This window comes from Piliocolobus tephrosceles, chromosome 7 (genome assembly GCF_002776525.5).
Source record: "Piliocolobus tephrosceles isolate RC106 chromosome 7, ASM277652v3, whole genome shotgun sequence".
In the NCBI taxonomy this organism is placed as follows: domain Eukaryota; kingdom Metazoa; phylum Chordata; class Mammalia; order Primates; family Cercopithecidae; genus Piliocolobus; species Piliocolobus tephrosceles.
The window spans coordinates 96,813,513-96,819,880 of NC_045440.1; positions in this window are offsets into that span (position 1 = coordinate 96,813,513).

Here is a 6,368-nt window from a genome sequence, read left to right on the forward strand (position 1 = left end):
GAAACAATTAAAATGTGTTACTGTTTTTAGTAATACATTTTAACATCAATAAAACATTTATCACTGTACAGCCTAAAAATACCTGCATTATCTCAGTGAATCCTATGTCTAACAGTAAACTAGATATGCCTTCCATTTCATGATGAAAAACCAGCAGTTCCAAGACCTCGGGTGATTTGTTTACGGCCACTCTACCACTGTATTATACAGCTAGTGTTCCAACCCTCAGCTTCTGATTTCAATCCTGGGAATGTTTCTCCTATACACATTGACTCTTACCAGTCATCCACAGAGCATGAGCTCTGTCATTCCAACATTCATGTTTCCACACAAAGCATCCAGCATGTTCGTGTCCTGGGACAGCTACCTCTTGTCCATCCAACTTGTGGTTTGACTCATCAGGCTCACTTGACCCAGTGTCAACACTGGGTGGAAAAATTCCTGTGTGGGAGCACAGCATTGTTAATTTCTCTTTTAAATGGTAATGTATTACATGGGCTTTCTTTCCTCTACCAACACTATAAAAGGAAGAAAAAACATGCTTAACAGTCCCCAGGACTCGATTTTAAATATACTACCAAGCTCCAAATTCTCCAAAGACTTCTAAATGTGGATCATTTCTTCAATCCCTACACAAACATTATTTTGAATGATAGCAAGTTCTCACGTATCTGGGGTGTTTTACCACAGAGCAGATTATCTAAGAATCCTCCTTTCTCCTGCCCAAGTAAGTCCCAGTTTGGTACAGGTGAGGAAGAGCATGTGTTTAGTTGAAATCGAGACTAAGTGATCCAGAAAAGGCTTCATAACTAAGTTAGTATGTTTCTTTGTGCCATTCTTAAGCCAAATATAATCTGATTTCAAGGGATGAAAAAGATTTCAGATGCAGATGTTAAATTAATTTGCCTTAAAAATCAAGTTTTTGAAATGTTTTTAGTATCACATTCACTGATAATTACCATGATCATTTCTCATGTTTCTGTAAAAAAATCCTGACCCAAGATAGAATTATTAAATTTTAATCGAATTAGGATCCCAGATTTGTTTCAAGGGCATTCTTGAGTTTGTTGCCTCTGATTTATATATAAAATGGAGATAATAAGATCCCTACCTAATAGATTTGCTGTTGTGAGGATTGAATAAGTGGTTAGAAGAGTGCCTGGCACATAGTGATCATTATGTAACTGTTGGTTATTAACATTGTCATTGTTATCATTTTATTGTTATTATTTTTTATCATTATTATTAAATTGTTCATGTCTTTGCTTCCCTCTAATAGCACAAATATTTAAAAATTTATTTTCTGAGCCAGGCGAGGTGGCTCACGCCTATGGTCCCAACTACTCAGGGTCCCAACTACTCAGGAGGATGAGGTGGGAGGATTGCTGCACCCACTGTCCAACCAGTCCCAACGAGATGAGCCAGGTACCTCAGTTGGAAATGTAGAAAACACCCATTTTCTGTGTCAATCATGCTGGGAGCTGCAGACCAGAGCTGTTCCCATACGGCCATCTTGGAATCCTACCCCCTAAAGATCACAATGTTTCCTACCACATGTATTAGAGTATCATGATGGCCAGCCTCTCAGATCACCCCCAGTGATTCCCACCTCCTCAAATTCACAACCTTCTGTGGTCCTTTCCACACTGTATGAAGGCTGAGTTGTGTAACCAATAGAGTAGAGATGAGGTGATGGTATGTCACTTCTGAGACTAGCTTAAAAGACACAGCTTCCATCTCACTCTTTCTCTTTCCCCTTTGGGTAACTCATTCTAGGGAAACCAGATGCCACTGTGTGAGCAATACCATGGAGAGACCCACAGGCTGAAGAGTCAAAGCCTCCTGCCAGTAGCCATGCAAATGAGCTTCAAAGTGGGCCTGCCAGCCCAGGCAAGCCTTGAGATGACTGCCGCCCCAGCCAACATCTTGACTGCAACCTCATGAAAAACTCTGAGCTGCAATTACCAGCCCAGGCACTCCTGAATTCCTGACCCTCAGAAACTGTGTTAGATAACAAGCATCTGTTGGTTTAAGGTGCTAAGTTTTGGTGCAATATGGATTGCTCCCACCTCAGCCTCCTGAGTTTGAGGGAGCCCAGGAGTTTGAGGTTGCAGTGAGCTATGATCACACCACTGCACTCCAGCCTGGGTGACAGAGTGAGACCCTTTCTCTAAAAATAAAAATAAAAATAAACATAAATGTATTTTCTGCCTGTGGGTTCTGCAAGACATATAAACACACGTACCTCCTCTCAGTTGTTTTCTCCTTTGAGGCTACTTAAATAAGTCATTCCTATACCTTCAATCATTCGTGCCTTAAACAAAAACATTATTTAAGAAAGATCTTGGAGAATGTCCCACATACTATTTCTAGTTGCACCACTGCCTTCCTATGTCATTTTGCTCAAATAATGTCTAATCTGCCGCCAGAAAATTTTATGATCCCTGGCAGTGGAGTGAGAAGTTGGTAGTGATTACAGGACTGAATAACTATCAAATAATTTAGGTTTTTGTTTGAGAGGCACTGGGTATAAGACTTTGTATTATTCTTATTCTGTGTCCTGAGGGTAAAAAGGAGTAAGGGAGATAAGCATTCTTTGCCCAGATGTCTCCAATCAGGATTAGGTTCCCTGAGTCATTTCCAAGATAAAATCTAGATTGCCTTATCTCACACACCTTGAGCTAAGAGGGACTACCTGTAAAACAATAGAAGTTTTGGAACTAGTTCCCTAACATGTTCATTTACATGAAAAAAATTTTTCTCGCCATCACTATTTTTCTCCCCATGATTTCCAAACTAGGAAAGCAACAATTTCAATTGTTCCAGATAGATTAGATTAGATAGACAGACCGATAAAGTCTCATTAAAGGAACATTAGTACTACATAATACAGTAAATTCACTTCATCCTTAATAGAAATCAAACAATTTTCTTTGCCTAACAAAAGGAAAGTTTTTTAGAATTGTGTATGTGTTTGTTGACATATGACACAATGTCTATATACTTCCAACAGAAATGATTTAGCATAACCATAATGAAGACAGTTCCAAAAAAGAAGCAAAACGCTTTTTTTGGTATCTTACCAGAGCAGTAATTTACCTCAAATAGTCTAATTCCAGAGGGTGCATTTTTTAACTCTAAGTGACACAGTGTGCCATTCTGGTAGACTCCAAATACTCTCTCTTTGTTAATGACTTAAAATTTTCTACTCTGACTCGGCCTCTTTCTTGAGCCCGTAACTGCCTACAGGGCATTTGTACTTGGTCATCTAATAGAATAGCTCAAACTTAACTAATCAATCACTCTTGCCTCAATGTTTACACAACACTTTGGATAGACTCCAGCATGGTCCCTGTCATATATTGCAATGTAGTGATCTACCTATATGTATCAATCTCATTTTCTAGAACATGAGAACCCAGAATGCAGAGATCTTTTGAAAATCTATGTTTTTAGTTTTAGCATATGACAGGCATTTGACAAATGTATGTTGAACAAATATCTGTTGTAGCAACTACATTTATGACTCGTGTTAACAAGAACATAGGACTAACAAGCAGACAGAATGGAGTCAGGCTGGCTGAGTGGGTGAGGATAGGAAAGAGGAATAAATAGTCACAAAAGGTCAGGTGATAGAAGAGTCATGATTACAGGTCTCCAACCTACCTTTACCACATACCTGATACTTGGGGTTGAAATCACAGGAAGCTTCAAACTGTCATCACTGCCTAGGCCACTTTTATGACGGTTCTCTTGGCAACAGATTTTTGCCAGAGTGTGAAAGAATTTCATGTTCAAAGCCTCGGAGAAAGCTGATAGTTCTTCCTTTTTCAATAAGCCAAACATCAAGCAACTAAGAGAGAGTATTAAAAAAAAACTAAATAAAATAAACTTAATTTTTTAATTTAAAAAGCAACCGAGAGTGGTTTAGATTCATAAAAACTGCACCAAGATGGCTTGACCCCTTGGAGCCAAAACGCTGAAGTCAAAAACGTCCTAGCATGTTGAGGCAACCACGGATGTCATCTCACAAAGCTGTAAAATTTGACTCTCCCACAGCTGTAAGGTGTTTCTGCAGACCTGCACAGCAAAAGGATTCGTTTTGGTTGAGAAAACATCCATTCCAAACATAAAAGAATCTCCCATATTTAGAAGGGCATATAGGTTCTCAAACATGGGTTTGTAAAAGATGCTATAAATAAATTAACTATATAATGTATTTTCCAACCTGAGACACTTTTGAAATGGAACACTAATAATACACTGAAACAACAGCATAATTCAGAACTTTCCTAGGCACACCAGGGCAGGAGGTGATTCAAGCTGCAGAGGAAAGGAATGAGGGATTTGGGAATGTGTGTACAACTCTGTCCTCATGCAATCCCATGGTGATGAATAAACACAGAAAGTCTTCAGCAAATTGGACCCTACTAACTCAGAGTTTGTGCTAAATGCAGACACTTCAGATGACTTTCACACTTAATTTGATTGCTTCATCCACCAAGAGTTTAGAATATCTGGGGACAGGGGCATGATGGATTTTGACCAGCCTATATAAATCCTTTCTATCCATTCTATTCATTCAGTCTTGCAGCAAACTTTTGTTGAGCATCAAGTACAATTTGGGAACTAATTAGAGCTCTGGGCAGGGCAATTACAAAAATGAATGACACATACCTTCCCTCAAAGAGTTGGCATGCTAATAGGTGACATACATGAAACCAAATAATTGCAGTGCAATATATTTAAATACCAAAAGCACATATTTCCCAAGAGAGCATACATGACTAGTTAAAATTCTTGAGGCTGCTGGTATCCCTCATTACACAATGGCATCGTATTTTGTGATGTGAAACCCAGGTAAATTGTCATTCTTCCTTGCCCCACTTTTCTTACTGCGGTCTATTTGTATCTTAGTTCACAACATGTACTTAAGATTTATAAAATTACATGTATTTAAACATCTTCCATAATTCAGGTTGTTAAACTAAAAAATAACTCTCTTCTTTCCTCTCTTTCTTCTAGCTTTAAATTACATAGTTCTGTGATTTTCCTTTGCCTTTTATTCCACATGAGTAAAGGTTTACTTTGCAGGAATACTTATTAAGAAAGTATGGCCATATCAGCCAAATTGCAAAATACACCACACAGTTTTAAGTGGAAGCCAGATGAATGAACAATCTGAAATTCCCCTTCACTTCAATACTACTGAAATGCCTCAGTTGTGAGGTGACATTTCCATGAACTTCTCTTTTTAAGAATTTAGAATTCTATTCTGTAGACCAGATCAATTCCCTTCTGAAAGTCATTACATGTGCTCCCATTTTCCTTACTGGTTTTAGAAGTAATCAATACCTCCGGTTTTTGCATTTACTCAGTCATCTAAGCAATTGCAAGACATATCACATACATTGGCTCATTTATCTAGCTTTATTTCCTTTCAAATTAAGAAAGGTTTCCAAGTGGGTATGTTTATTTGAGAAAGGTAGACAGTGAAATTAGTTCATGCATTGATATATCTGATGTATTATTTCTCCTGTCTTGCACGTGGTAAAGTAAAAATTGTTAGACATCTGTGAAACTATCTGCCAAGCAACCCTTCTGTATTCTTCTAAGATCTAACCCCTTGCTCCCTTCTCCCTTAAGCCTAGCCCCCATGGCTACTCTGGGAGTTACATAGTCTTCCCTGACCCTAACCCTGGTCATTATTGGTGATTCCAGAGTAGACATTGACCTACTCAATCATATCATCCTGCTCTCTGTTCAGCCATAAGCCTCACCAAAGCCAGATGGTTTGGGGTAGACTGGCCAGTTTGGGCCAATTAAGTCCTTCAGGATTATTGAAAAGTGCTAAAATAGTTATTCCTCTCTCACAAAAGAAGTCATAACATAAAAAATTGATATAGATTTATACTTAGAGCACTTGAGAATTTCACATCCTTGTTCCCTCTAATTATTCATTTTATTATTGAAAAGATTATTAATCTTATTTTTTGCTCTTCTTTTTTGCAAAAGATGATTTTTATTGTTATTTTAACTTGCACTTCCTGAATTTGCACCCTAAGAAGGGTTTCGCTTCCCATGTTTATTGGCCATTTGATTTTCTTTTTCTATGAATTATTTGCTCATATCTTTTGTGCATTTTATATTGGGATGTTGGTCCTTTCCCTATTGATTCACAGAAGTTCTTTATAGTTTACGAATATTAGCCTTTTATCGGCTTCACATGTTAATTTTCTACAGTTAGAAATAGAGACTTCTGGCCAGGTGTGATGTTTCACACCTGTAATCCCAGTACTTTGGGAGGCTGAGGTGAGTGGATTGCTTCAGGTCAGAAGTTCAAGACTAGCCTGACCAACAGGGCGAAA